Source organism: Macaca mulatta, chromosome 11 (assembly GCF_049350105.2).
Source record: "Macaca mulatta isolate MMU2019108-1 chromosome 11, T2T-MMU8v2.0, whole genome shotgun sequence".
In the NCBI taxonomy this organism is placed as follows: Eukaryota; Metazoa; Chordata; class Mammalia; order Primates; family Cercopithecidae; genus Macaca; species Macaca mulatta.
Window position 1 is genome coordinate 35195484 of NC_133416.1, and position 9000 is coordinate 35204483.

At 40.1% G+C, this 9000-nt stretch overlaps 1 long non-coding RNA gene across 1 annotated transcript; it reads left to right on the forward strand.

Annotated features, from left to right (window-relative positions):
• Window positions 1–1774: 1774 nt before the first annotated feature.
• LOC114671050 (uncharacterized) lies at window positions 1775–6312 on the forward strand. The gene is made up of 3 exons (XR_003720947.2): window positions 1775–1907; window positions 5910–6021; window positions 6249–6312. It is a non-coding gene; the product is annotated as an uncharacterized LOC114671050 (long non-coding RNA).
• Window positions 6313–9000: the final 2688 nt, after the last annotated feature.

The window sequence follows — 9000 nt, forward strand, 5'->3', positions numbered from 1 at the left end:
GGTGCTTATCTGGAGGAGAAACAAACTTCTTGCACAACAGGAGAAGTTGTGCAAGCTGGAGCAACGGGCTGCAGATGTTAGACCCTTACCTTCACACGGAGAGGAAGAGCTATCTCCCTAATGCTTGCATTTCAGAGAGAGGGCTCCCAGGTCCTTGAGGAGACAGTTGTGCGTGGTAGAAGATTTATGTCTCGAGGGCAGAGAAAGGATTTATAATTGCAAGCTTTCGCAGGCATTTTAAGAGGGAGCTGAGGTCATAGTAGGAACAAAATCTTAATCTGCTAGAAGTCATACTAGGGTTTGGTCAAGAACAGAGTCTTTGTCATGAATGTGCCTGAGATCATGAGATTTTGCTTGAATTACTTTGGGAATATACCATACCTCACGAGGCATGGTATATAGAACTTGATTTGAGCAGTCATCTTTTTTGAAAATGACTACCAGAGGATCAGTGTGACCCAATTTCCAAGACCAAGAGGCACCTGGAGTGAGAAGCGTTGGTGTACATATTTACAAATATAAAACAGTCTTTTCCTTGTGTATTGCTAGGAATAGCCTTTTCAATTTGTAATAAAAACAGCTGTTCTTTTTTAATTGGGTTTTGAAAAGATATTTACTTTAATCTCTTTTTTCATTTTGAGACGGAGTCTTGCTCTGTCACCCAGGTTGGAGTGCAGTGGTACAATATCGGCTCACTGCAACCCCCACCTCCCTCGTTCAAGCGATTCTCTTACTTTAGCCTGCCACGTAGCTGGGATTACAGGCACGTGCCACCATACCTGGCTGATTTTTGTATTTTTAGTAGTGATGGGGTTTCACCATGTTGGCCAGGCTGATCTCAAACTCCTGGCCTCAAGTGATCCGCCTGCCTCGGCCTCCCAAAGTGTTGGGATTACAGGCGTGAGCCACTGCGCTGGCCTACTTTAATCTTTATCACCTCAATTTCTACTCATCCACATCCATTCCAATCAAGTAGAGAGGCAGTAAAGAATGATTAAAATATTATAGCTTGTGAATATAATGCAGACTGTGTGGGATCTTGTTTGTGACCTGAACTTTGAAAAGGGGCCTAAGGCACTGCTGTTCCTGTGACCAAGCCTCCACATTAAGCTTCCTGGCATTCTTTCTGAGTCTGGCCTGCTGGGGATTGCCAATTCTGTGTTCGTTTCTGATCAACCGTCAATATTTCAAGGCTAAGAATTTTGGGACAGAGGTGATGCGTATTCCAAATCTCTAAATCATTTCCACTCAATACGCATTATTATAGGTGGAAGAATTTATTTGTTCTCTGAAAGAGGCACAAAGCACATTTGATTATACCACTTTGCCTGACACTTGATTTATTTTACCAGTAGATCTGTTTTTAAAAATAGAAAGCAAATTATTATGCCTGAGTGACTTCAAAGCCTTCCCATCATTCCAATTAGCAACCATGTTGCTCCCATGGAGGAGAGAGAGGGGCTGAGGGTATGTGGGAGTGAAAAGGAGACAGGTAGGAGGGGAGAAGGAGTCAAAGAAATGACAAGGAAGGGCAAGTTGCCAGGAGCTCAATGGTTTGAAATTCTAGCCTGGATGCATTCCTTATTGTAGTTCCTCAACTAAATGAAAGCTTGCTTGTCTTGGAAAGAAAATTAAGACGATTACAGTATGAAGATACCAAGTAAAAGATCAGACACATTCCAAGGTGACTGGACTAGAATCTACAGAAAATATTTTCACAAAACATTTTCCACAGTCAGTCCCTTTGTAAAAACATGATTTGGAGAGAGTGGTATAAACACATAAAAAACACAAGCATTTCAATATTGGTTATTTTCCTCTTTATTTTGATTTTATTTTGAGGAGGCTGGAGAATGAAATAACGTCTTCGGAAACAGCTTAAACAAGTCAGTTCAAGACAATCTCTGGTAAGAACTAAATTGTTTACTACTTTAATTTTCATAAGCTTTCTCACCATTAGTTTCATCTTCATGTATTGTTTTTGTTGGACCAAAAAATTCAAGTATTTTATTTTTCTTTATGCACTTTTGATTTCTGAATTCTTTGTTTCTCTATGTAAGAGAGTAAAATAATCCCCAGACTAAGCCATTCTGCTAAGAACTTGGAATGCCTTGTTTTGACTTCCTGTGCTGAACTCTCTTTTAGTGTTCAGACTAATTTCCTTTGAAGAATGCTCCTCAGGCCCCAGTGCTTTTCCTGAGTTTCTGATGTGTCAAACTTATTTTCTCACTGGACCTTAAGGACTATCTAGGCTTATTGTTAAGAATTACAGATAACCCAGGAATTTGCAAATATAACTGACATATACAAAATGAATCATACTTACTCTTTAGAATTGCATGGCTTATCACCTAATGCATTTTAAGGCACTACTATATTTTCTTCTTTTCTTCCTTTCTCTCTCTGCTTTCCTTCTTTCACTCATATACATAACAGTTACTATCAGCCAGACTGATAGTAGCTGGAGACAGTGAAAGGCAAAGCAGCGTTGAAATATCACTAGTAAATCTGTAAGCTTTACCAGAAAAAACAAAGGGTGGAATCCATAGACATACCCAGTTACTAAAAATCAGATATCATAGGAAAATGTCATTGGAGATATAGCCCCAGAAACTGTGCTGCAAACAGCCATCGTTTGAAAATGGAGAATATGTCTTTTATGAGGTCTTCTTAGCATAAGAGGTATATTTGTGAATATCATGACTAGAACACATTTTCAGCTAAGTAAAAGGTGACACTTCTTTCTTCCTCCCCTTCTCTCACCACTAACCCCACTAACTTAGTAGCTAACCCCATTAACTTCCTTAAATTTGCCCATTACCACTGACTATGAAGGAAGGTTTTGTCTTAGTTATAATCCCTCAAAAGTGGAACTGGAAAGCAGTACTTGGAGGTGGGTAGTTTATCTGGGGGGATTCCAGGATGCATAAAAGAAGGAGCTAAGAGAGTGAGTGAAGACAGGGAGTATGAACCTAGAACAAACAAAAAGGTCAGAATCTAGTTCAAAGAGAGTGTATTCAAGCCTAAAGGTTGAGAGGGGCCACCCAGGAGCATAGATTCAAGTTGCCCAGGATATACATTTTGGTTAGCAGCCGTTAAAAGCGGGTTTTTAAGGAAAAAGAAGAGGCAGTTCCTAAGTTGTTTACCAAGATTTACGTTAAGATTACTAAAGCTATTGGTAGGCTGTACATTGTTCTTTGTATCACATATTCCTGGAATTTGAAGATTGTGGGTGAGACCGTGCATCCTGAAAAAGATGCTTTTAAACAATTGCCTCCAGGCATGGGTTCAGGCGCTGGACTGAACCATGTTTCTTAGTGCCTGGTAAGTTTTGTATACCCCAGGTAGCTCAGACAGCTCTAAGCTATTTTTCTTTTCTCAGGAGAAAAGCCACTTGAGGGTGCATTCATAGAGGTGGGTTACCTATATAGGCAATAGGGTTCTGTCTAGCTGGGGACACGCTCAGGCACTTAGACTTGTTCTGCTGAGGGACAAGGAAATTGTGGTATTTATCCACCTACTCCCTCTCCTCATTGGTTGAGGGTTGCTCCTCGTGTTGAATTCCTAGCATTTCCAGATTGCTTACAAGTATGGATTGAAAGAGCCTTGCTTATAGTAGCTTTGCACCATATTATCAAGAATAGGAACTGCAAAGCACATCCAAAGGAGAAAAAAGTTAAGAGTTTTACACTGCTAGCTGTGCATGCAAGTAGCCTAAGCAATCTGTCACAGGCGAGAGAGAGCCCGCAGGTGGAGAGACAGACAGGGAAGGGTCTTTGAGGTGGGAAGTTACCAACGTGCCCATTGTCCATGACAACTACAGGAACTCAGAGTTGAGGCTGAAGGGATATGGAAGGGAGTGTGGCAACAGCATCTGCTGTGGTTCTTCAAGTCTTTAGATTTTTCACTTGGTGGAACTTGAACTACATTAAGATTGATGCTTCAAAGCCCCTTTAGTGGTTACTCTTGCTGGTAGTAAGTCTGCACATGCTAGGTGAAGTATGCCTTCATATATCGAACACACAGGCTCTAAGTCTGCACTTGCTAGGTGAACTGTGCATTCATATATTGGAACAGTTGTAGAGACAACTATAAAAGTTTCCCAGTGTGAGCAGTATGGGGAGGGTCAGGTCTTTATGTCCCAGAGCCCATCATCACCCTCAGTGCAGTCTGCCAGCATCTTGCTCCTTTAAGAATCTCATTTTCAGACAAGCATACTACAATGGTGAGTGAAATTATTCTCTGTGAAACTGCTTAGAGATTCTTACAGGAACTATTTCCCTGTATTAAAAACAGTGAAAAAAAAAAACTTTAAAAAATAATATTTCCTTGGCAGTTACAAACTAATTGACATAACCATATTAACTTCTATATAATCATTATATATATAATAAATATATTTAAAATCACTTGGTTGGATAGGTTTAGCATAAAAATACATTTTAGGGTGGGTAAAATAGGGTGGTCAAAGCTAGCATTTGCGTCTGAATAGCAATAAGCTGTTAATAGTTCACCCAACCAGTGATAGCAAGATAAAATGTAATTCATAGGCAAAAAAGACAATGCCTGCTGCACAGTTTAGGAGGCTTTACCATAATTAGTGCATAAGAACCGAGATAATGATTTTGTTATTATGAGGGATAAGGTAAACCCAACCAAATTCCAAGATCTGTATGCATTTAGAGAATATTCTTTTTAAAGAGAACGATTTTATGTGCAGTACCCACAGTTGGGCACTTATAAGTAAATGGACATTTTTCAACTCTGTGCTATCTTCTGTATATTCTCTTTATGTACAGGCAGAAATTAATTCAGCAGCTAGTCAAGATCACCAACTACGTGTAGTGGTCTGTGCTACTAAAAATAGTTCTACGGTATTTAATTTACACTGAATATTTGGTATCTGGTGCTGACACAATCTATAACTGGGGAGAATTATGAGGAAGATCTGACAAATTTTTCTTGAAATAGGGTGAGCAGGAGGAATATTTGGTATATTCCTCCTGTGGGATAGTTTATTCTTTTCATGCTTATTTAATGTCTATTATGTACATCATTAAAGATGTAAAGATAATAGAACATGGTACTTTTGTTTGATGACTTTAGTCCCTTGGGGGAGACAAACCTGCAGTTTTTTTGCATCATATTTCCTGTTGCTTGGTGACAAAAACGCATTCTCTTACGTGCCTCTGAGGTTAGACCCAAGTGACTAAAGCCCTTATAAACATTTTCTTGGGTTAAGATTTTAAATTACATTTTCAGAAAGATTTAACCCAAAAACACTACTTTAGTGCGTTTTATTTCTCATCTTTGAAATGAGCGATTGGACTTGCTGCTATTTAAGTTCTCATATAGCTATAAAGAATTCTACATTGCAATATAAATGGGTTAGGGTACAGTGGAAAAGTCTCACAAGAAAAAATAAGTCTCCCAACCTGAAGATCTTCTATGACCACATAAATAATACTATGTACATTAGAGCACTTTTACTCAGGCCTAATGAGAATTTTCTAGGAGTACACAGCTATGAAGTGTCACATTTGAATTATTCACCCGAATGAATCAACCTGAATTTTTAATATTTTAATTTACACCTATATTACACATTCATGTTACTTAGAGAGTTTACACAATTGCATATTGAAACCTGGGGAAAACAAAGGCAGTAGATTTCACTTTATATTTGTCAGATGTAGTGCATTCCTGGCATGCATATGATTAAATAATTTGGGGCAATTGTGCTTTGGATGTAATCAAGAATATAAAACTTGTCAGCGGTAGATGAGCTGTAAGAACTGGCTATGGCAGACCCCTGGGAGAGATAAATGTTTTATTTTGTCGTGTTTGGTATGCAGCATCATTTTGATTTTTATTAGATTAGTCTTTTCTTTTGACTTCTTTTCTTGCAGGCTCTTTCTGAAGGCAACATTATAAGGCTTCAAAAATAGCACAGTGAGCCAAGAGAAACTGCAAAGACACCGCTGTGGGATGGTGATTTGGATATAAAATTCTCTGAGCCAGGTGACATGTTTATGACTAACTCACGTCAGACTTACTCATTTAGTATTGGCACTATTTCAAGTAAAAAAGAATTCTCTTTTTCTAATCTTTCAGAAGATATTATTAATTTAAAAGATAGTTAAAAGGTGCCATGAGGTTGAGGACAAAAGCAGATGGCATATTCCAGTGTATGTTTCTGTCCCCTGACATGGAATGGTCAGTGGAAATCCTGTGATTATTTTTTGCAGGGTGTGATAAGCTGTTGGACCATCTTAGACAACCATCTAGACCCTGGAGCCATTGTAGTTTGGGTAAGAATGCTTAAGTAAGGGGTGGGGGACAGAGAAGGATGTTTTGGGGAGGAGTATCAATATTCTTTCTATGCTTTTGCACCCAAGTACCCGGGAAATCTTCTAAGACTATGTTTATGCAGTACCTTCTATGTGTTAGACCACTGTGCCATGCACCTTCTTATGTTCTCCTATTTAATCCTTTCAGTGAGTCTTTGAGCAAACTCCTGTCCCTGCAACCGGAATTTCCCCAAGTTTTACCTGTCTGAGGGCAGAGATGAAGTCCTGTTAATACTAACACCCAAATTGCAATGACCCTTTGCCCCTCCCTGTGTGAGAACAGCCCTTCTAGTCCTCCTCCATGCCTGTCTCAGGAGGGTCAGAAGCAAGGCTGCTTCCTTTTTTCCAGGCTGACTCCTGCCTTGCTGTGGTCAGCACTCCTCCTGCTGGAAATGCTTTCTCTGAGCTTTACTGCCAAGTAGATCTTCAATGGGCTGGGAGCTGCCCTTGGACCCCTTTGCCCAAGATCTGAATTGAGGGCAGTGGCAGCATGGGGTGCTGTAAAGGGCAAGAGGGATTCAGTTTAAAGGATGACTGCATTCCATCTCTGTGGAGCCCCTTGAAGTACGCAGCTGATGTACACGGCTTGTGCTACTAATTCCCAGCTCCATCTCCCCTGCCTCCCTCTGCCCCACCAATTATTGCTTGTCAAGCTTCTGTTCCTAACTCCTCTTTTCATAGGGACTCAGGTCATGGGAGGAGACACAGGCCATGCCTCTTTAGTCTGTTCCTCTTCCCTATCCCTTCTTCTTTCAGGCATCCTAGCGCTGTCCTTTCTCCTCTACTTAGCCTTCTTTCTTTAGATCGAAGATCAAAAACTCTCAAGCATTTCAACTCATGCAGTGAACATCTGAAGGGATCACGGATCCACCAGTTCCACAGATTACCATACTCATTCCACAGATGACCCACTTGGGAATCAGCTTGGGAAGCCAGTTAAAAGAGTTCCCGAGCTGTGACGGAAACACAGGGCAGTGACCCCAGAGGGCACCCCACTTTCCAGTGCACAGGGTTAGACATTTCCTTGTTTCTGACTCAGCTCACTTTAGAAAGAAGACTTTTGTCATCAAAAACCATTCTCCATACCTAATATTTAATGATTCTGAGGAAAGAAAAATAAGAAGCCTAGAAAACTATTCTGAATTATAATGCTCGAAAACTTCATGTTATTTGAAAATTAATCATATGCAGGGGTACTGAAAGGCATCATACCAAGAAAATGGTACCTACAGAACAATGGAATCTGTCAGGAGAAACTTCCATTTTCATGACACTTTGAAGGAAGCAGTGATTTATTATTTCCAGATATATGATTAATTTTTAAATGTTTTTAATTGTGTGTTTTAAGCTTTGTTGAACAATGCACTTTAATCTACACATTGTAATTTGCTGGAACATCTGAGTTTGCTTCACAACTCAACTCTTTTAAGTTTCACGAAGGATACTGTGGTGCCCTGATCTCTGGCCAAGGCTCTATGGTCTGTGCTCTACTCTGCAGCCTATGACAGGTTACAACCACATTTATAGTAGAGAGGCCAAGACCAGCTGCAGTTTCCTTCTCTTCACTCCTTTGAAAATGTTTGCATTGTAACTGCCACTCTTACTCCCACTGTGCTTAATGTCCCTGACAAAATATTAAGGCACCAGAATTAAGACAAAATATTAAGGCACTGTTTAATAGTAGTACAAACTGTAACACCTTATTGATGCTTTTAACTTTTAAAGCACTTTGCTCACATGATCATATTTTATGCTGATAACAATTCTATAGCTCGTAGCTGTGACACATATGGATTTGTTGTGAGTCATGCCCAAAATCCTCTATGTTGTTGGTGTCCTGACTCACAATCCTGAGCTCTTTCATTGGACTCTGCTGACTTTAACAGATATGATCAGAGGCCTTGACAGAATGACTTGGTTAATATTTCTATCATGTTGAAAAGTCATTTAGAAAAAGCTGACAGCAAATTAGTCATTTGTTTTTGCATTTATTAATTAAAAAATATTTTAAAACATGTATTTAGGTCTGTGGATGTATCTAGGAAAAAACAGTAAAAAGAAACTTTTATTCTTATGGAGTTTATATTCTAGCAAGCAGTGATCCATATGCAAGCCAAATAAGTTGGATATATAATATGCAACATGATGATGGTGCCAAGAGAAAAATAAAGCAGGGATGGGGTTTGCAGTAGGCTGTAATTTTAGACAAGGTGCCCAAGGGTGGCCTCACTGAGAAGATGGCATTTGTGTAGAGACTCAAAGGAGAAAGACACAAAGGAGGTTAGGTTTATATAGTTCATCTGATCTCTTATAATGTTTGAATTGCCTTCATATTTATAATGTCATTTGGACTTCACCAGGGAGAATATTTACAGATGAGAAAAATAAGTGTCGGCCGGGCGCGGTGGCTCACGCCTGTAATCCCAGCACTTTGGGAGGCCGAGACGGGCGGATCACGAGGTCAGGAGATCGAGACCATCCTGGCTAACATGGTGAAACCCCGTCTCCACTAAAAAATACAAAAAACTAGCCGGGCGAGGTGGCAGGCACCTGTAGTCCCAGCTACTCGGGAGGCTGAGGCAGGAGAACGGCGTGAACCTGGGAGGCGGAGCTTGCAGTGAGCTGAGATCCGGCCACTGCACTCCAGCCT